Source organism: Cherax quadricarinatus, chromosome 92, assembly GCF_038502225.1.
Source record: "Cherax quadricarinatus isolate ZL_2023a chromosome 92, ASM3850222v1, whole genome shotgun sequence".
NCBI classification, from domain to species: Eukaryota; Metazoa; Arthropoda; class Malacostraca; order Decapoda; family Parastacidae; genus Cherax; species Cherax quadricarinatus.
This window is the reverse complement of record NC_091383.1, coordinates 13,844,100-13,867,185: the sequence shown is the minus strand read 5'-3', so window position 1 is coordinate 13,867,185 and position 23,086 is coordinate 13,844,100. Positions and strand designations below refer to the sequence as shown.

The 23,086-nt window shown below is 45.8% G+C and overlaps 1 long non-coding RNA gene and 1 pseudogene across 1 annotated transcript; both read left to right on the top strand.

Annotated features, from left to right (window-relative positions):
* LOC138855383 (zinc finger protein 84-like) overlaps positions 1–23,086 on the top strand; it is a 225,488-nt pseudogene that overhangs the window by 125,873 nt on the left and 76,529 nt on the right.
* Positions 858–21,858, top strand: LOC138855382 (uncharacterized). Its single transcript, XR_011394630.1, has 2 exons — positions 858–2,503; positions 21,463–21,858. It is a non-coding gene; the product is annotated as an uncharacterized lncRNA (long non-coding RNA).

The window sequence follows — 23,086 nt, the reverse complement described above, 5'->3', positions numbered from 1 at the left end:
GTGTTGTGTGAGTGGGGGGAGGGATGATGGGTCACCTGTGTTGTGTGAGTGGGGGGAGGGATGATGGGTCACCTGTGTTGTGTGAGTGGGGGGAGGGATGATGGGTCACCTGTGTTGTGTGAGTGGGGGGAGGGATGATGGGTCACCTGTGTTGTGTGAGTGGGGGGAGGGATGATGGGTCACCTGTGTTGTGTGAGTGGGGGTAGGGATGATGGGTCACCTGTGTTGTGTGAGTGGGGGGAGGGATGATGGGTCACCTGTGTTGTGTGAGTGGGGGTAGGGATGATGGGTCACCTGTGTTGTGTGAGTGGGGGAGGGATGATGGGTCACCTGTGTTGTGTGAGTGGGGGTAGGGATGATGGGTCACCTGTGTTGTGTGAGTGGGGGGAGGGATGATGGGTCACCTGTGTTGTGTGAGTGGAGGGAGGGATGATGGGTCACCTGTGTTGTGTGAGTGGGGGGAGGGATGATGGGTCACCTGTGTTGTGTGAGTGGGGGGAGGGATGATGGGTCACCTGTGTTGTGTGAGTGGGGGGAGGGATGATGGGTCACCTGTGTTGTGTGAGTGGGGGGAGGGATGATGGGTCACCTGTGTTGTGTGAGTGGAGGGAGGGATGATGGGTCACCTGTGTTGTGTGAGTGGGGGGAGGGATGATGGGTCACCTGTGTTGTGTGAGTGGGGGGAGGGATGATGGGTCACCTGTGTTGTGTGAGTGGAGGGAGGGATGATGGGTCACCTGTGTTGTGTGAGTGGAGGGAGGGATGATGGGTCACCTCTGTTGTGTGAGTGGGGGGAGGGATGATGGGTCACCTGTGTTGTGTGAGTGGAGGGAGGGATGATGGGTCACCTGTGTTGTGTGAGTGGGGGGAGGGATGATGGGTCACCTGTGTTGTGTGAGTGGGGGGAGGGATGATGGGTCACCTGTGTTGTGTGAGTGGGGGTAGGGATGATGGGTCACCTGTGTTACAACACAGGTTTCTTAATAAATAATGCATTTGTAGGTCTTGTGTAATTTGTTGCGAGTTGTATTATGGATGATTGTTATTAAGCTTGATGCATTGTTATTGTGTTGAGGTTGTAATTTAGGAGTTTTATTTATAGCCATTTTGTGGCCTTTATTATTATACCTTTATTCCTTCTTGAATTGTGATATGTTTTAAAAACTTGTATATAGTATAGTGTCAGGTGTTGCCTGGGTTGTTGTGTGTTTATATATTGTGTTACTGATGTTGTCCTTGTTCAAGCCATTTTTTAATTTTAAGTAGCAGGGGAATGTAGAAAGTCTTCATTGGTGGGGGGAGGGGGAGTGTAAGCAATAATGAGTAGGTACTATTATATCTAGGAACCTTGTGTACGTGTGATACAACGTACGTAGAAGCAGTCTGTAGGGCGTGTTAAGTTTATTTTAACGTCCTTATGTATGTACTTATTCAGTGGATTGTGTAGTAAATGTTTATCGCTCACCACCAGTGTCAATGTTACATATTGATATATGTACCTATATATATTTGTACATGACGTTTTAAATAAAATATAAAAAAAAACTTTACAGTCTGCAGAGATATCCTAAGACTGACTACTTTGATGTAGTTAGAGTCGGGAATCACTACACTACATGTAACTTACTTAGAAGATACCTGCTTTTGGAAGGCATTTTTCAGGAGAGAAAAAAATTCAGAAATAAAATGAGAGAAGAATGATTTGAAAATTATGGGAATTATTTTGGTGTGTAAGATAAAATTCTAGGATAGAGAAAAATTAAAGTGTAAAATGTTTGTAAAAGAAGGACTAGAGTATTTGTAACTATGTTGAATCAGAGTGAATGGAGGAGAATTATATTTGAAATTTGACATACTGTTAGAATTTGAGAATATTGATATATATTAAAGCAGCAGGAGGTTCTGCATGTATAGCTCCCCACTAAATATACTGTTGACCAGTTCAATATTTATATTTTAAGCTCTGTGCCGATGACAAAATACGAAAATACTCATATATCAGTATTTACTAGGTTATCACTTACTTAAAGTAAGCTTCCCTCATGTTTATATTTTCTTGCTTGGTTTCACACTTGAATTTTCGCCGTTGTGAAACCAAGATTTTAATTAAGACAACGAGTTAAAGTAAACAATTAAAAATGTTTTGTAAATTTAAATGATGTTTACAGCAATAACTACAACACAACTAAACGGAATTTATATTATATTTACTAATTTTCTCAATTGCTAATAAAAACAAGGGAAATATAATCATTTATTACTTGCAGAAGTGTCATGACCTGGGTGAAGAAAGGGAGTGTCAAATGGCAGCTGGAGTTATGACCAGTTTATACTCGCAGAAGCTGTGTTCTGATCTGGGCTACGAGGACTGCGCAACCTTCCACCTCAACACTGTAAAAGAAACTCTCCTCGACCTGTCCACACTCAACACAACGAAATTCAAGATAATGACTAAATATTTGTCAACCAAATATAGATTTACATCCAAGATTTGATGGACAAAGTACATAATATTATTCTATATTTTTTTTTAAATTTAAGTCTTACACACACACACACACACACACACACACACACACACACACACACACACACACACACACACACACACACACACACACACACACACACACACACACACACACACACACACACACACACACACACACACACACACACACACACACACACACACACACACACACACACACACACACACACACACACACACACACACACACACGCACACACATTCCAAGAAGCCAAGGGGGACAACTTTGAAGAAATAAAACAGGAGGAGAAAAAATGATTGAAGGCATCATGAAAACAATAGGTGAGGGCGATATGACCCAGGTCACAAATTTTCAGAGAATTGGGTGGTTTGCGAGTGGAAGGATACGGCCTGTCAGAGTAACTTTCAAGGAAGAATCAGTTCGAACCAGGATTCTGCAAGAAAAAGCAAGACTGAGGGACAAAGAGGGGTACCAGAGAGTATACCTCGACCGCGACAGAACACAAGAAGAAAGGACTACACTGAGAGAGGGTACAGAGACGCAAGCAGGAACGAGAAGCAACGAAAATGAGCAGGACCCAGACACAAGAGGAAGGGCAAACACACCCCACAGAATCTCCCACCAAAAGACTCCAACCGCGACATTCCCAACGCAACTGAGCAACCTATACTACAACCCACTCACTGTTCCCTCTGCCACCAACCCCCATATCACAAACCTCACCCCAACAGCTGTCCCTTATGGGCATTCTGACCCCACCCCCATCAACACAAACCCCACCTACACCACAGCCCCATATAGGCCCCCACCAAGGCTCTCGCTCCCCCAACCCTAATATTCTTGCATGACCACAATGATAGAGAAGAAACTGAAGGTTTGGTACACAAACGCGGATGGAATAACAAATAAACATGAGGAGTGGAACGAAAGAATCAGTGAAAAATCCCCAGACATCATAGCAGTCACAGAAACAAAACTCGCTGAGACAATAACAGACACAATTTTCCCAACAGGATATCAGATCCTGAGGAAAGATAGAAGGAGTAGAGGGGGAGGAGGGGTTGCACTGCTCATAAAACACCAATGGGGATTTGAGGAAATGGAAGGCATGGACATGATTGGAGAAAGAGACTACATTGTAGGTACAATTCAGTCCAGAGAACATAAAGTAGTCATTGGAGTGATGTATAACCCACCACAGAACTGCAGGAGGCCAAGAGAGGAGTACGAAGAAAACAACAGGGTGATGGTGGACACACTGGCTGAGGTGGCAAGAAGAGCTCACTCGAGCAGAGCAAAGTTACTGGTAATGGGCGATTTCAACCACAGGGAGATCGACTGGGAAAACCTGGAGCCACATGGGGGTCCCGAAACATGGAGAGCCAAGATGATGGATGTGGTACTTGAAAACCTCATGCATCAACATGTCAGGGACACAACCAGAGAGAGAGGGGAGGATGAACCAGCAAGACTGGATCTTGTGTTCACCCTGAGCAGTTCAGACATTGAGGACATCACTTACGAGAGGCCCCTTGGAGCTAGCGATCACGTGGTTCTGAGTTTTGACTATATAGTAGAGTTACAAGTGGAGAAGGTAACAGGAACTGAATGGGACAGGCCAAACTATAAAAGGGGGGACTACACAGGTATGAGAAACTTCCTGCAGGAGGTTCAGTGGGACAGAGAAATGGTAGGAAAATCAGTAAACGAGACGATGGAATATGTGGCAACAAAGTGCAAGGAGGCAGAGGAAAGTTTTGTTCCCAAGGGAAACAGAAATAATAGGAAGACCAAAACGAGTCCTTGGTTTACCTGAAGGTGTAGGGAGGCAAAAACTAAGTGCAACAGAGAATGGAAAAGGTACAGGAGGCATAGGACCCAGGAAAACAAGGAGATTAGTAGAAGAGCCAGAAACGAGTATGCACAGATAAGGAGGGAGGCCCAGCGACAGTATGAAAACGACATAGCATCGAAAGTCAAATCTGACCCGAAACTGCTGTATAGCCACATTAGGAGGAAGACAACAGTCAAGGACCAGGTGATAAGGCTGAGGAAAGAAGGTGGAGAACTCACAAGAAACGATCAAGAGGTATGTGAGGAGCTCAACACGAGATTTAAGGAAGTAGTTACAGTAGAGACAGGAAGGACTCTGGGGGGACAGACCAGATGGGGACACCAGCAAGGAATACACCAACAAGTGTTGGACGACATACATACAGATGAGGAGGAGGTGAAGAAACTGCTAAGGGACATCGATACCTCAAAGGCAATGGGACCGGACAACATCTCCCAGTGGGTCCTTAGAGAGGGAGCAGATATGTTGTGCGTGCCACTTACCACAATCTTCAACACGTCCCTGGAAACTGGGCAACTACCTGAGGTATGGAAGACGGCAAATGTAGTTCCCATTTTTAAAAAAAGGAGACAGAAAAGAGGCACTAAACTATAGACCTGTGTCATTGACGTGTATAGTATGCAAAATTATGGAGAAGATTATCAGGAGAAGAGAGGTGGAGCACCTGGAACTGAACAAGAGTATAAATGCCAACCAGCACGGATTCACGGAAGGCAAATCTTGTGTCACAAACCTTCTGGAGTTTTATGATAAAATAACAGAAGTAAGACACGAGAGAGAGGGGTGGGTTGATTGCATCTTCTTGGACTGCAAGAAGGCCTTTGACACAGTTCCTCACAAGAGATTAGTGCAGAAGCTAGAGCATCAGGCGCATATAACAGGAAGGGCACTGCAATGGATCAGAGAATACCTGACAGGGAGGCAACAACGAGTCATGGTACGTAATGATGTATCACAGTGGGCACCTGTGACGAGCGAGGTCCCACAGGGGTCGGTCCTAGGACCAGTGCTATTTTTGGTATATGTGAACGACATGATGGAAGGGTTAGACTCAGAAGTGTCCCTGTTTGCAGATGATGTGAAGTTAATGAGGAGAATTAAATCTGATGAGGACCAGGCAGGACTTCAAAGAGACCTGGACAGACTGGACACCTGGTCCAGCAAATGGCTTCTCGAATTTAATCCTGCCAAATGCAAAGTCATGAAGATAGGGGAAGGGCACAGAAGACCACAGACAGAGTATAGGCTAGGTGGCCAAAGACTGCAAACCTCACTCAAGGAGAAAGATCTTGGGGTGAGTATAACACCGAGCATGTCTCCGGAAGCACACATCAATCAGATAACTGCTGCAGCATATGGGCGCCTGGCAAACCTGAGAACAGCATTCCGATACCTTAGTAAGGAATCATTCAAGACACTGTACACCGTGTATGTCAGGCCCATACTGGAGTATGCAGCACCTGTTTGGAACCCGCACTTGATAAAGCACGTCAAGAAACTAGAGAAAGTACAAAGGTTTGCGACAAGGTTAGTTCCAGAGCTAAGGGGAATGTCCTATGAAGAAAGATTAAGGGAAATCGGCCTGGCGACACTGGAGGACAGGAGGGTCAGGGGAGACATGATAACGACATATAAAATACTGCGTGGAATAGACAAGGTGGACAAAGACAGGATGTTCCAGGGAGGGGACACAGAAACAAGAGGCCACAATTGGAAGTTGAAGACACAAATGAGTCAGAGAGATAGTAGGAAGTATTTCTTCAGTCATAGAGTTGTAAGGCAGTGGAATAGCCGAGAAAATGACGTAGTGGAGGCAGGAACCATACACAGTTTTAAGACGAGGTTTGATAAAGCTCATGGAGCGGGGAGAGAGAGGGCCCAGTAGCAACCGGTGAAGAGGCGGGGCCAGGAGCTAAGACTCGACCCCTGCAACCACAAATAGGTGAGTACAAATAGGTGAGTACACACACACACACACACACACACACACACACACACACACACACGCACGCATGTGAATTACATAACGGAAGGGATAGACTCAGAAGTGTCCTTGTTTGCAGATGATGTGAAGTTAATGAGAAGAATCAAATCGGACGAGGATCAGGCAGGACTACAAAGAGACCTGGACAGGCTACAAGCCTGGTCCAGCAACTGGCTCCTTGAGTTTAACCCTGCCAAATGCAAAGTCATGAAGATTGGGGAAAGACAAAGAAGACTGCAGACACAATATAGTCCAGATTGCCAAAGACTGCGAACCTCACTCAAGGAAAAAGATCTGGGGGTGAGTATAACACCGAGCATATCTCCTGAGGCGCACATCAATCAGATAACTGCTGCAGCATACGGGCGTCTGGCAAACCTACGGATAGCGTTACGATACCTCAGTAAGGAATCGTTCAGGACTCTGTATACCATTTACGTCAGGCCCATACTGGAGTATGCAGCACCAGTTTGGAATCCACACCTGGTCAAACACGTCATGAAATTTGAGAAAGTGCAAAGGTTTGCAACAAGATTAGTCCCAGAGCTAAGGGGATTGTCCTACGAAGAAAGGTTGAGGGAAATCGGCCTGACGACACTGGAGGACAGGAGGGTCAGGGGTGACATGATAACGACATATACTGCGTGGAATAGACAAGGTGGACAAAGATGGGATGTTCCAGAGATGGGACACAGAAACAAGAGGTCACAATTGGAAGACTCAGATGAATCAAATGGATGTTAGGAAGTATTTCTTCAGTCATAGAGTAGTCAGGCAGTGAAATAGCCTAGAAAGTGACGTAGTGGAGGCAGGAACCATACATAGTTTTCAGGCGAGGTATGATAAAGCTCATGGGGCAGGGAGACAGAGGACCTAGTAGCAGTCAGTAAAGAGGTGGGGCCAGGAGCTATGACTCGACCCCGGCAAATACAAATAGATGAGTGCAACACACACACATGCACACAAACAAAAAAAAAAAACACACACACACACACAACTACCTCCCTCCCTCCAATAACCATCCTCCCCCACCCCCTTAACCATCCATCCCCTCTCTCCCTCAAACCATCTAACCCCCTCCCCCAACTATCTCTACCCCTCCAATAACCATCCTCCCCCTCCCCCACAACCATCCATCCCCTCTCCTAACCATCTATTCCCCTCCCCTTAACCAGGATGAGGACAAGGGGCTCCAAGGACGAATCTGGGAGGGAGGAATGGGATGTAGAGCTCAAAAAAAGGGAGGAAGACTGGGGAAGGAGACTAGATGAGCTGGAAAGGAAGATGGAAGAGAGGTTAGCAGCAGAATGCAGAAGGTGGAAGCAACAGGCTACAGCAGCAGAAATCAAGATAGAGAGATTAGAAGAGGAGCTGAGACATCTGAAACAGCACAGAGACAAAGATATCACAGAAGTAGGTTCGGCAATGGCTACATCAAACACAGACAACAGGTCTGAAGGAAGCATGGAAACTAAACTGTATGCAGAGGTCCTGTCAAACCCACATGGGGCCAAAACAAAGACAGGGAGCACACTAGGACAGAATGAGAGGTTGGAAGACATTGAAGGAACTAGGACATGTGCAAGGACCTTACCAGATACCTGTGGGGGCCAGGAGCAGGTGAGCAGGAAGGATAAACCAAGAAGCATAGGGGCAATAACTAGGGAAGGGACTGAAGGAAGGAACACTCCACGGGAAGGAACTAAAACACATCAGAGGATGCAATGGGAGTCACAGTGGGAGGTGGAAAGGGAAAGATCCGTGTTTGTCTATGGGCTAGACGAAGCTAAAGGGGAAACTTATGATGAAAGAAAGCAGGAGGAGAAAAAAGCGATTGAAGATATCATGAAGGTGAGGGGGAAATGACCCAGGTGGCAAATTTTCGGAGAATTGGGTGGTTCACAAAGAAAAGGAATCGGCCTCTCAAAGTAATTTTCAAGGCAGAATCAACCCGAGCCATGATCCTGCAGGAGAAAGCACGGCTGAGAGGCAAGCAGGAGTTCCGGAGTGTGTACCTCGATCGAGACAGAACACAGGACGAAAGGAAGACAATGAAAGAGAGAGTTCAAAAACGAAAGGAGAAATGGGAGGAAATGAAAAAGGAGAGCAGAATAATCCAGGATCAAATGGAAGGACAAGTGCACCCCCCAGAAACACCTGCAGAAGGACTCCAGCCACGACACCCCCAAGGCAACTGAACAATCCAAACCAACCATCACACACCGATCCCTCTGTTTCCACCCCCCGCACCACAGTTACAGTATTAGAACAGAAGTTGAAGGTTTGGTACACAAATGCAGATGGATTAACGAATAAACATGAGGAATGGCAAGAAAGAATCAATGAGAAGTCCCCAGACATCATAGCAGTTACAGAAACAAAACTCATGGAGACAATAACAGATGCAATCTTCCCACCAGGATACCAGATCATGAGGAAAGATAGAAGAGGCAGGGGGGGAGGTGGGGTTGCTCTGCTCGTTAAAAACAGATGGAAATTCGAGAAAATGGAAGGAACAGATGAGACGGGAGAAAGAGACTACATAGCAGGTACACTTCAGTCTGGGGAACACAAAGTGGTCATTGCAGTGATGTATAATCCACCACAGAACTGCAGGAGGCCAAGAGAGGAATATGAAGAGAGCAACAGAGCAATGGTGGACACACTTGCTGAGGTGGCAAGAAGAGCTCACTCCAGCAGAGCAAAGTTGCTGGTTATGGGGGATTTCAACCACAGGGAGATTGACTGGGAAAACCTGGAGCCACATGGGGGTCCCGAAACATGGAGAGCCAGGATGTTGGATGTGGTGCTGGAAAACCTCATGCACCAACATGTTAAGGACACTACCAGAGTGAGAGGGGAGGATGAACCAGCAAGATTGGACCTTGTGTTCACCCTGGGCAGCTCAGATATTGAGGACATCAAGTATGAGAGTCCCCTAGGAGCTAGCGACCACGTGGTTCTGTGCTTTGAATACATAGTAGAGCTGCAAGTGGAGAGAATAACAGGAGTTGAATGGGAAAAGCCTGACTATAAAAGAGGGGACTACATAGGGTTGAAGAACTTCCTGCGGGAGGTCCAGTGGGACAGAGAACTGGCAGGAAAGCCAGTAAATGAAATGATGGAATATGTAACAACAAAATGCAAGGAGGCAGTGGAAAGGTTTATTCCCAAGGGCAACAGTAACAACGGGAAGACCAGAACGAGCCCCTGGTTTACCCGACGTTGTAAGGAGGCAAAAACAAAATGCAATAGAGAATGGAAAAAGTACAGAAGGCAGAGAACACACGAAAATAGGGAGATCAGTCGCAGAGCCAGGAATGAGTACGCACAGGTAAGAAGGGAGGCCCAGCGACAGTATGAAAATGACATAGCATCGAGAATCAAGACTGACCCGAAACTGTTGTATAGCCACATCAGGAGGAAGACAACAGTCAAAGACCAGGTGATCAGATTAAGGACAGAAGGTGGAGAACTCACAAGAAATGATCAGGTTGTATGTGAGGAGCTGAACAGGAGATTTAAGGAAGTTTTTACAGTAGAGACAGGAAGGGCTGTGGGAAGACAGCACAGAAGGGAACATCAAGAGGGAATATACCAACAAGTGTTGGATGACATACGAACAACTGAGGAGGAGGTGAAGAAGCTCTTAAGTGACCTTGACACCTCAAAGGCGATGGGACCGGACAACATCTCCCCATGGGTCCTTAGAGAAGGAGCAGAGATGCTGTGCGTGCCTCTAACCACAATCTTCAACACATCCCTTGAAACTGGGCAACTACCTGAGAAATGGAAGACAGCTAATGTAGTCCCCATATTTAAGAAAGGAAACAGAAACGAGGCACTAAACTACAGACCTGTGTCTCTGACATGTATTGTGTGCAAAGTCATGGAGAAGATTATCAGGAGGAGAGTGGTCGAACACCTGGAAAGGAACAAGATTATAAATGAAAACCAGCACGGGTTCATGGAAGGCAAATCTTGTATCACAAACCTCCTGGAGTTTTATGACAAGGTAACAGAAGTAAGACACGAGAGAGAGGGGTGGGTAGATTGCGATTTCCTAGACTGCAGGAAGGCCTTTGACACAGTTCCCCACAAGAGATTAGTGCAGAAGCTGGAGGATCAGGCGCACGTAAAAGGGAGGGCACTGCAATGGATAAGGGAATACCTGACAGGGAGGCAGCAACGAGTCATGGTACGTGAAGAGGTATCACAGTGGGCGCCTGTTATGAGCGGGGTCCCACAGGGGTCAGTTCTAGGACCAGTGCTATTTTTGATATATGTGAACGACATGATGGAAGGAATAGACTCTGAAGTGTCCCTGTTCGCAGATGACGTGAAGTTGATGAGAAGAATTAAATCGGACGAGGATGAGGCAGGACTGCAAAGAGACCTGGACAGGCTGGACATGTGGTCCAGCAACTGGCTTCTCGAATTCAATCCAGCGAAATGCAAAGTCATGAAGATTGGGGAGGGGCAAAGAAGACCGCAGACAGAGTATAGGCTAGGTGGACAAAGACTACAGACCTCACTCAGGGAGAAAGACCTTGTGGTGACCATAACACCGAGCACATCACCGGAGGCACACATCAACCAAATAACCGCTGCAGCATACGGGCGCCTGGCAAACCTGAGAATAGCGTTCCGATACCTTAATAAGGAATCGTTCAAGACACTGTACACTGTGTATGTTAGGCCCATACTGGAGTATGCAGCACCAGTCTGGAACCCACACCTGGTCAAGCACGTCAAGAAGTTAGAGAAAGTACAAAGGTTTGCAACAAGGCTAGTCCCAGAGCTCAAGGGAATGTCGTACGAGGAAAGGTTAAGGGAAATCGGACTGACGACACTGGAGGACAGAAGGGTCAGGGGAGACATGATAACGACATACAAGATACTGCGGGGAATAGACAAGGTGGACAGAGATAGGATGTTCCAGAGAGGGGACACAGGGACAAGGGGTCACAACTGGAAGCTGAAGACTCAGACGAGTCACAGGGACGTTAGGAAGTATTTCTTCAGTCATAGAGTTGTCAGCAAGTGGAATAGCCTAGCAAGTGAAGTAGTGGAGGCAGGAACCATACATAGTTTTAAGAAGAGGTATGACAAAGCTCAGAAAGCAGAGAGAGAGAGGATCCAGTAGCGATCAGTGAAGAGGCGGGGCCAGGAGCTGAGTCTCGACCCCTGCAACCACAATTAGGTGAGTACAATTAGGTGAGTACACACACACACACACACACACACACACACACACACACACACACACACACATACACACATTCACACACAACACACACACGACCAGTGAAGAGGCGGGGCCAGGAGCTAGGGCTCGACCCCTGCAAATTTAACTAGGTGAGTACAACTAGGTGACCACACACACACACACCTTTTTGATATGCTTTCTCTAATTAAGAATCTTAAAATCAAAATTATATTTAAAAATATTAATACTGTAAAAAAAATTATTAAAAAAAAAAAATTATTATGACAAGAGGAAAATGCAAACTCCCTTCCTGTAAGCTTTTTCACCCTGAACTGTGTACCTCTTCAGCACAGGAAAGACTGTGCTATAACTTAAATTGCCAGGCATACCATCTAAACGGTAGTCACAGCCACTCAAAAGAGAGAGGTTTCTTAGTGCCAGGAACGAAAAAAACTGGCAAGAAATGGCAGAAATCGTACACTAAATCCAGTCATTTCTGGAGTGGAATCAATGGCCTCCACTCCAAACCAACAGATACAGATATTAGAGCCAGGAAAAAAAGTCCCCCCCACACTATCAATACCAACAATCCGATGACATTCTTCTTTGCAAATATACAGGGTCTAAAGCCAGCAACAAACAACAAAATACCTTTCATCCGTGGACTGCTTGCAGAGGCAAATGCAATGTTCGCGGCTTTCACTGAGACCCACATAAAGGATCACTTGGACAACGAAATGTTGATCCCAGGTTACAACCTATACAGATGTGACAGAGTGAACAGGCAAAAAGTGGGGTAGGATTTGTCCTGTAAATCGCAGTCACTTATTTGCTCAGAACTGCTAAATGCCTCAAATGATGTAGTTAAAGTTTTAGCAGTAAAGACGAGAACCAAAATCTGGTCATTGTAGTAGTCTACAAGCCTCCGGATGCAATGTCCCAGGAACAGCTGTTGAAAATTGACCACTGTCTGGAAAATCTTCCAGCTCCTGCACCCAACTTCTTGCTCCTGGGGGATTTCAACTTAAGGTACCTAAAATGGAGAATATAGCAAATAATATTGTTGCAGTAACAACACCAGGAGGCAGCTCTGATGAAAACTCACACTCACACAAGCTTTTAAATCTCTGCACAAAAATTCACTTTAAACCAGCAAATAATAGAGCCTACAAGATTGGAGAATACACTGGACCTGATCTTCACTAACAATGATGATCTGATACGAAATGTCACCACATCAAAAACAATATACTAAGATCAAAATATAATCGAGGTTCTGACATGTATGCGAGGAGCCCCAGACATACAAAATGTGATCAATCAAGAGGGAGCCTTCACCAAATTCAACTTCAATAAGAACATAAAGTGGGGCCAAGTAAACCAAGTCTTAAATTACATAAGCTGGGAAGAAAGCCTAAGCAACACTGACCCCCGACTTATGCCTAGAACAGATTAATTCCGTTGCACTTGATGTATGCTCAAGGCATATTTCTTTAAGAACAAGGAGGAGTAGATGTAAAATAGAAAGAGACAGGCTCTCCCATTACAGGCGAAAAAAAGAAGAACGGAGCAGCTAAAAGAGGCCAATATATCTGCAGTGCGTAGGGAGACACTGGTCAGAGAAATAGCAAACATCAAACTAAGGCTAAAGGAATCGTACAGGAGTCAGGAACTGCGGGAAGAACTAAAAGCCATAAATGAAATTGAAAGAAACCCAAAGTATTTCTTTTCTCATGCCAAATCAAAGTCGAGAACAACATCCAGTATTGGGCCCCTACTGTCCCAACTACTGGATCACTACGACAAGGTCCTAGATGCACTAGAAGACAATAAGAATGCAGATGCAATATACACAGATTTTGCAAAAGCCTTTGACAAGTGTGATCATGGCGTAATAGAGCACAAAATGCGTTCCAAAGGAGTAACAGGAAAAGTTGGTAGATGGATCTATAATTCCTGACAAATAGAACACAAAGAGTAGTAGTCAACAGAGTAAAGTCTGAGACAACTACGGTGAAAAGCTCTGTTCCACAAGGCACAGTACTCACGCCCATCTTGTTCCTCAACCTCATATCAGACATAGACAGGGATATAAGCCACAGTGCCCGGTCTTCCTTTGCGGATGACACCCGAATCTGCATGACAGTATCTTCTATTGCAGACACTGCAAGGCTCCAGGCAGACATCAACCAAATCTTTCAATGGGCTGCAGGAAACAATATGATATTCAACGATGAGAAATTTCAATTACTCAGATATGGTAAACGAGAGGAAATTAAAACTTCATCAGAGCATACAAATTCCGACCACACAATAGAGCGAAAAACCAACGTCAAACACCTGGGAGTGGTCATGTCGGAGGATCTCACCTTCAAGGACCATAACATTGTATCAATCGCATCTGCTAGAAAAATGACAGGATGGATAATGAGAACCTTCAAAACTAGGGATGCCAAGTCCATGATGACACTCTTCAGGTCACTTGTTCTATCTAGGCTGGAATATTGCTGCACACCAACAGCACCTTTCAAGGCAGGTGAAATTGCTGACCTAGAAAATGTACAGAGAACCTTCACGGCGCGCATAATGGAGATAAAACACCTCAATTACTCGGAGCACTTGTGGTTCCTAAACCTGTATTCCCTGGAACGCAGGCGGGAGAGATACATTATTATATACACCTGGAAAATCCTAGAGGGACTAGTAACGAACTTGCAAACGAAAATCACTCTTTACGAAAGTAAAAGACTCGGCAGACGATGCAACATCCCCCCCAATGAAAAGTACGGGTGTCACTAGCACGTTAAGAGACAAAACATTAAATGCCAGGAGCCCAAGACTTTTCAACTGCCTCCCAGCATACATAAGGGGGATTACCAACAGATCCCTGGCAGTCTTCAAGCTGGCACTGGACAAGCACCTAAAGTCGGTACCTGACTAGCCAGGCTGTGGTTCGTACATTGGATTGCGTGCAGCCAGCAGTAACAGCCTGGTTGATCAGACCCTGATTCACCATGAGGCCTGGTCACAGACCGGACCGCGGGGGCGTTGACCCCCGGAACTTTCTCCAGGTAAACTCCAGAAAAATCAATAAAGTGTATTAAAGTTAAACTAGAAAAAACCTTGAACTAAGTATACAACAAAATAAATATAAGAGTGTAACCAGACAAGAATTTAATGATCAGTTTATTTATGTGAGAAATATTTAGTATACAACAGATATTCCTAAGTCTGAGAAAGTTGTTTCTAGCAGATCCAAGAAATATTTAGTATACAACAGATATTCCTAAGTCTGAGAAAGTTGTTTCTAGCAGATCCAAGAAATATTTAGTATACAACTGATATTCCTAAGTCTGAGAAAGTTGTTTCTAGCAGATCCAAGAAATATTTAGTATACAACAGATATTCCTAAGTCTGAGAAAGTTGTTTCTAGCAGATCCAAGAAATATTTACTATACAACTGATATTCCTAAGTCTGAGAAAGTTGTTTCTAGCAGATCCAAGAAATATTTACTATACAACTGTTGTCTGAGAAAGTTGTTTCTAGCAGATCCAAATATAATTAAATAAGTTTTCCTCAAAAATAGTTCAAATTTTAACACTGATATTAGTTCAGAGTTATATCAGTTAGATGTATTAATAATAACTACAACTTGCAAGGAACTTAGCTTCTGCTTGACATTTTACTCGTGAAAATTTGACTTGACACTTGTCCTGTCCACATCTTGTCTACACTCCTACGCTCAGTGGGGCAGGTCTTGTGTCAGGTTGTCAAGGTAAGGGAGAACCAACACTCAGTGGGACAGGTCTTGTGTCAGGTTGTCAAGGTAAGGGAGAACCAACACTCAGTGGGACAGGTCGTGTGTCAGGTTGTCAAGGTAAGGGAGAACCAACACTCAGTGGGACAGGTCGTGTGTCAGGTTGTCAAGGTAAGGGAGAACCAACACTCAGTGGGACAGGTCGTGTGTCAGGTTGTCAAGGTAAGGGAGAACCAACACTCAGTGGGACAGGTCGTGTGTCAGGTTGTCAAGGTAAGGGAGAACCAACACTCAGTGGGACAGGTCTTGTGTCAGGTTGTCAAGGTAAGGGAGAACCAACACTCAGTGGGACAGGTCGTGTGTCAGGTTGTCAAGGTAAGGGAGAACCAACACTCAGTGGGACAGGTCGTGTGTCAGGTTGTCAAGGTAAGGGAGAACCAACACTCAGTGGGACAGGTCGTGTGTCAGGTTGTCAAGGTAAGGGAGAACCAACACTCACTGGGACAGGTCGTGTGTCAGGTTGTCAAGGTAAGGGAGAACCAACACTCACTGGGAAAGGTCGTGTGTCAGGTTGTCAAGGTAAGGGAGAACCAACACTCAGTGGGACAGGTCTTGTGTCAGGTTGTCAAGGTAAGGGAGAACCAACACTCAGTGGGACAGGTCGTGTGTCAGGTTGTCAAGGTAAGGGAGAACCAACACTCAGTGGGACAGGTCGTGTGTCAGGTTGTCAAGGTAAGGGAGAACCAACACTCAGTGGGACAGGTCGTGTGTCAGGTTGTCAAGGTAAGAGAGAACCAACACTCAGTGGGACAGGTCGTGTGTCAGGTTGTCAAGGTAAGGGAGAACCAACACTCACTGGGACAGGTCGTGTGCCAGGTTGTCAAGGTAAGGGAGAACCAACACTCATTGGGACAGGTCGTGTGTCAGGTTGTCAAGGAAAGGGAGAACCAACACTCAGTGGGACAGGTCGTGTGTCAGGATGTCAAGGTAAGGGAGAACCAACACTCAGTGGGACAGGTCGTGTGTCAGGTTGTCAAGGTAAGGGAGAACCAACGCTCAGTGGGACAGGTCGTGTGTCAGGTTGTCAAGGTAAGGGAGAACCAACACTCATTGGGACAGGTCGTGTGTCAGGTTGTCAAGGTAAGGGAGAACCAACACTCAGTGGGACAGGTCGTGTGTCAGGTTGTCAAGGTAAGGGAGAACTAACACTCAGTAGGACAGGTCGTGTGTCAGGTTGTCAAGGTAAGGGCGAATCAACACTCAGTGGGACAGGTCGTGTGTCAGGTTGTCAAGGTAAGGGAGAACCAACACTCATTGGGACAGGTCGTGTGTCAGGTTGTCAAGGTAAGGGAGAACCAACACTCAGTGGGATAGGTCGTGTGTCAGGTTTTCAAGGTAAGGGAGAACAACACTCAGTGGGACAAGTCTTGTGTTAGGTTGTCAAGGTAAGGGAGAACCAACACTCAGTGGGACAGGACGTGTGTCAGGTTGTCATGGTAAGGGAGAACCAACACTCAGTGTGACAGGTCGTGTGTCAGGTTGTCAAGGTAAGGGAGAACCAACGCTCAGTAGGACAGGTCGTGTGTCAGGTTTTCAAGGTAAGGGAGAACCAACACTCAGTGGGACAGGTCGTGTGTCAGGTTGTAAAGGTAAGTGAGAACCAACACTCAGTGGGACAGGTCGTGTGTCAGGTTGTCAAGGTAAGGGAGAACCAACACTCATTGGGACAGGCTGTGTGTCAGGTTGTCAAGGTAAGTGAGAACCAACACTCAGTGGGACGGGTCGTGTGTCAGGTTGTCAAGGTAAGGGAGAACCAACACTCATTGGGACAGGACGTGTGTCAGGTTTTCAAGGTAAGGGAGAACCAACATTCCGTGGGACAGCTCGTGAGTCAGGTTGTCAAGGTAAGGGAGAACCAACACTCAGTGAGACAGGTCGTGTGTCAGGTTGTCAAGGTAAGGGATAACCAACTCTCCGTGGGACAGGACATGAGGCAGGTTGTCAAGGTAAGGGAGAACCAACTCTCAGTGGGACAGGTCGTGTGTCAGGTTGTCAAGGTAAGAGAGAATCAACACTCAGTGGGACAGGTCGTGTGTCAGGTTGTCAATGTAAGGGAGAACCAACACTCATTGGGACAGGTCGTGTGTCAGGTTGTCAAGGTAAGGGAGAACCAACACTCAGTGGGACAGGTCGTGTGTCAGGTTCTCAAGGTAATGGAGAACCAACACTCATTGGGACAGGACGTGTTTCAGGTTGTCAAGGTAAGGGAGAACCAACACTCAGTGGGACAGGTCGTGTGTCAGGTTGTCAAGGTAAGGGAGAACCAACACTCAGTGGGACAGGTCGTGTGTCAGGTTGTCATGGTAAGGAAGAACCAACACTCATTGTGACAGGTCGTGTGTCAGGTTGTCAAGGCATAGGGAGAACAAACACTGAGTGGGACAGGTCGGGTGTCAGGTTGTCAAGGTAAGGGAGAACCAACACTCAGTGGGACAGGTCGTGTGTCAGGTTGTCAAGGTAATGGAGAACCAACATTCCGTGGGACAGCTCGTGTGTCAGGTTGTCAAGGTAAGGGAGAACCAACTGTCCGTGGGACAGGACGTGTGTCAGGTTGTCAAGGTAAGGGAGAACCAACATTCCGTGGGACAGGTCATGTGTCAGGTTGTCAATCTAAGAGAGAACCAACACTCAGTGGGACAGGATGTGTGTCAGGTTGTCAAGGTAAGGGAGAACCAACACTCATTGAAACAGGTCGTGTGTCAGGTTGTCAAGGTAAGGAAGAACCAACACTTAGTGGGACAGGTCGTGTGTCAGGTTGTCAAGGTAAGGAAGAACCAGCACTCAGTGCGACAGGTCGTGTGTCAGGTTGTCAAGGTAAGGAAGAACCAACACTCAGTGGGACAGGTCGTGTGTCAGGATGTCAAGGTAAGGAAGAACCAACACTCAGTGGGACAGGTCGTGTGTCAGGTTGTCAAGGTAAGGAAGAACCAGCACTCAGTGCGACAGGTCGTGTGTCAGGTTGTCAAGGTAAGGGAGAACCACACTCAGTGTGGCAGGTCGTGTATCAGACCATTGGGACAGGTCGTGTGTCAGGTCATTGGGACAGGTCGTGTGTCAGGTTTTCAAGGTAAGGGAGAACTAACATATTTTTTAGTTTAATAAGGTTTGTTGATTTTTTTTTTTTTTTAAATTGTAAAAAGTATTTCTAGCAATTTTAAAGATTTTTCCAATTAAGTGTTTTGGGTATTTTAGATCATTAGCTGTTTCATAAATCTTCAATAATACTTCATGTATGAATTCTTGGCTGTAGATGTTCCAGGTTCTCAAAAAACATTGATGAGAATACAAAAATATTAGAATTCTGTGTAATAATTAGTCTGAGTAGAAATAAGGTTTGTAGAGGTGAGTTGATCTCCTTTGTTGTGAAGAACTTACATACACCAGTGACAGTTAGGTTCAAAACAATGGAGGGAAACACCAGGGAAAACTAGCCTCCACTCCAGTCTCTTGTCAGCCTTAGGCAGTTTTTTTTTGACTGTTCATGTACACCTATCTGCTGGTAACAAGTGATTTCATACCTTGTGTTAAGTCTGTGTGTTATTGCCACTGGGTGGGACAGCCTCCAGCCTGTGTGTTATAGCCACTGGGCAGGACAGCCTCTAGTCTGTGTGTTATAGCCACTGTGTTTGACAGCCTCCAGTCTGTGTGTTATAGCCACTGGGCTGGACAGCCTCCAGTCTGTGTGTTATAGCCATTGGTTGGGACAGCCTCCAGTCTGTGTGTTATAGCCACTGGGTGGAACAGTCTCCAGTCTGTGTGTTATAGCCACTGGGTGGGACAGCCTCCAGTCTGTGTGTTATAGCCACTGGGTGGGACAGCCTCCAGTCTGTGTGTTATAGCCACTGGGTGGGACAGCCTCCAGTCTGTGTGTTATAGCCACTGGGTGGGACAGTCTCCAGTCTGTGTTATAGCCACTGGGCTATACAACCTCCAGTCTGTGTGTTATAGCCACTGGGCTGGACAGCCTCCAGTCTGTGTGTTATAGCCACTGGGTGGGACACCCTCCAGTCTGTGTGTTATAGCCACTGGGCTGGACAGCCTCCAGTCTGTGTGTTATAGCCACTGGGCTGGACAGCCTCCAGTCTTTGTGTTATAGCCACTGGGCTGGACAGCCTCCAGTCTGTGTGTTATAGCCACTGGGTGGGACAGCCTCCAGTCTGTGTGTTATAGCCACTGGGCTGGACAGCCTCCAGTCTGTGTGTTATAGCCACTGGGCTGGACAGCCTCCAGTCTGTGTGTTATAGCCACTGGGTGGGACAGCCTCCAGTCTGTGTGTTATAGCCACTGGGCTGGACAGCCTCCAGTCTGTGTGTTATAGCCACTGGGCTGGACAGCCTCCAGTCTGTGTGTTATAGCCACTGGGCTGGACAGCCTCCAGTCTGTGTGTTATAGCCACTGGGCTGGACAGCCTCCAGTCTGTGTGTTATAGCCACTGGGCTGGACAGCCTCCAGTCTGTGTGTTATAGCCACTGGGTGGGACAGCCTCCAGTCTGTGTGTTATAGCCACTGGGCTGGACAGCCTCCAGTCTGTGTGTTATAGCCACTGGGTGGGACAGCCTCCAGTCTGTGTGTTATAGCCACTGGGCTGGACAGCCTCCAGTCTGTGTGTTATAGCCACTGGGCTGGACAGCCTCCAGTCTGTGTGTTATAGCCACTGGGCTGGACAGCCTCCAGTCTGTGTGTTATAGCCACTGGGCTGGACAGCCTCCAGTCTGTGTGTTATAGCCACTGGGCTGGACAGCCTCCAGTCTGTGTGTTATAGCCACTGGGCTGGACAGCCTCCAGTCTGTGTGTTATAGCCACTGGGCTGGACAGCCTCCTGTCTGTGTGTTATAGCCACTGGGCTGGACAGCCTCCTGTCTGTGTGTTATAGCCACTGGGTTGGACAGCCTCCAGTCTGTGTGTTATAGCCACTGGGCTGGACAGCCTCCAGTCTGTGTGTTATAGCCACTGGGCTGGACAGCCTCCAGTCTGTGTGTTATAGCCACTGGGCTGGACAGCCTCCAGTCTGTGTGTTATAGCCACTGGGCTGGACAGCCTCCTGTCTGTGTGTTATAGCCACTGGGCTGGACAGCCTCCTGTCTGTGTGTTATAGCCACTGGGCTGGACAGCCTCCAGTCTGTGTGTTATAGCCACTGGGCTGGACAGCCTCCAGTCTGTGTGTTATAGCCACTGGGCTGGACAGCCTCCAGTCTGTGTGTTATAGCCACTGGGCTGGACAGCCTCCAGTCTGTGTGTTATAGCCACTGGGCTGGACAGCCTCCTGTCTGTGTGTTATAGCCACTGGGCTGGACAGCCTCCTGTCTGTGTGTTATAGCCACTGGGCTGGACAGCCTCCTGTCTGTGTGTTATAGCCACTGGGCTGGACAACCTCCAGTCTGTGTGTTATAACCACTGGGCTGGACAGCCTCCAGTCTGTGTGTTATAGCCACTGGGTGGGACAGCCTCCAGGCTGTGTGTTATAGTCACTGGGCTGGACAGCCTCCGGCTGGCATCATGCTACCCTAGGCTGGGTTATTATAGTTTAAATGATACTGTATATTGTACTATTAGGGTAAATTGTAAGAATATTGATAATTTAAGGTGTAAATGTTGTTAATTATGACCCAAGTGACTATGTCTAACTCTTTTTAAATTTATTTTCCTTATAATATTTTACTGATATTTACTGTTAGTTTTCAGAGATGTAGAGTAAGACTTTCTCTGGTAAACATTTTTCTTAACCTCTGATCTACACTAATAATACTATTTATCTTGTATGGTATTAATCTGTTATTAAACATCTACTATCTATGTTTAGTTATGTTTATTTTCTGTAGTTTGTCTGTAACAAGTAACTTAACCAAGTTTGTTCCTTATGATTGTGTTATATTGTTTGTTTACTGTATTTCAGCTAATGTCTTTTTTGTGTGTAATCTTTTGTGTCTTATAAATGAATTATTTTTAATATGCCATTTTTATTGTTGTGATGAATGTGAAGTTTTGTCTTGTTGATTTTGTTTCTCTCTTATTTCTTTGTAAGATTTTTTTGGTAGAAATTCTTGTTTGTGTTTTCTGACTAAACCAGAAAAATATTCTTATAGGTTTTAGCAGCAACCAGGCCTACCCTCCTCCCAAGACATGCCTACAAAACTTGAAAGGTATTGATTGCTGGAGAGATACTGAGGAAAGTAGATACTTTTCTATAGCCCATGAAAACCTTTGCCCTGGAGGATCAGTCTTGGTTGGTATTCTGGGATTAAGAAAGATCTCAGTAGCAGCCTGAAGAAGGAAAGTATCAAGGTATTTATAACAAGGAAGGTAACCCCAGACAGCATGGTAAACAATGGAGTTCCTTGGCAACTATGTGCGGAGGTATTGCTAATATCAGTCAGCTGGTGCTGCTGTAATGTTAGGTATTTGCTGCTAGTAATTTTTTTCTTGGGTGCTAACAAATTCAGATTCCTTGTAATGTGTTTATTAAATTGTAAATGTTTTTATCTGAGTATGTTTTACTTTCCCCTTTGAGCCATGTATATTAGGTCCATTTGTTTTCAGAGGTTAAATTGAGCAACATAGTAGTGACATAATTTTTTTGGGAGAGTCAAGCCCCTGATAAGGTGCCTACTGCTAAAGTTTCAGGTCAAGCTACCCTAAGAGCCAGTACTTATTAGGACCACTATCTTGTTATAACTATCCTGTATTATTTGACACTGCGGTTTCTCCTGCTCTAACCCAAACTCCATGTTTTCCTCCCTTCTCCTATGACTATGGCTGCTTTTATCTCTCCCATTATTAAAAGAGCAGGTGGTGGCAGCATACTTCCAAGAGAATAGAGCACTGCCTTCTATTCTCTCATATTCTAGTAATTTTCCCTTGTTATTTGTTCTCTATATTCTCATACCTTTGTCCACTCCGAGTCTCTACTTGAGGGAACAGACAATATGGCATCGTCTGGTGCTTTGTCCACCCTAAGGTGGGACTGGGGTCAAAGCTGCGGCACTTCAAACAGATATAACCCCACTTCATGAAGTTGGCACCAAAGGAATAGCTAAGAACTATAGACCAATAGTTCTAACGTCCCACATCATAAAAGTACTTGAAAGAGTTCAAAGAAGCAGGACTGCAAATCACATGGATTCCCAAGAATTGCACAATCCTGGGCAACACGGGATCAGAGCAGGTCGCTCCTGCTTCTCGCAACTACTGGATTACTATGATATGGTCTTGGATGCACTGGAAAACAAACAGAATACAGATGTAATATACACAGATTTTGCAAAAACCTGTGACATGTGCAATAATAGTGTAATAGAGAAATTGGAAAAGTTGGCAGAACACAAAAAGTAATGGTAAACAGAATTAAATTTCAAGCTGCCGTAGCGAAGAGCTCTGTTCCACAAGGCACAGTACTCGCCCCTATCCTGTTCCTCATCTTCACATCATACATAGACAGAAATGTAACCCAGAGCATCGTATCACCCTTTGCAGACGATACTAGGATCTGCCGTATCCTCATACATTGAGGACACTTTAAATCTCCAAGAAGATATTTACAAAGCTCTCGAATAGGCAATGGAGAACAATATGATGTTTAATGGAGACAAATTCCAACTACTCCGTTATGGAAAACTGAAGGAAATAATAACTAGAACTGAGTATACTACAAACTCTAATCACAGTACCACTGAGAGTGGTAATGTCTGAGGATCTCACCTTCAAGGACCA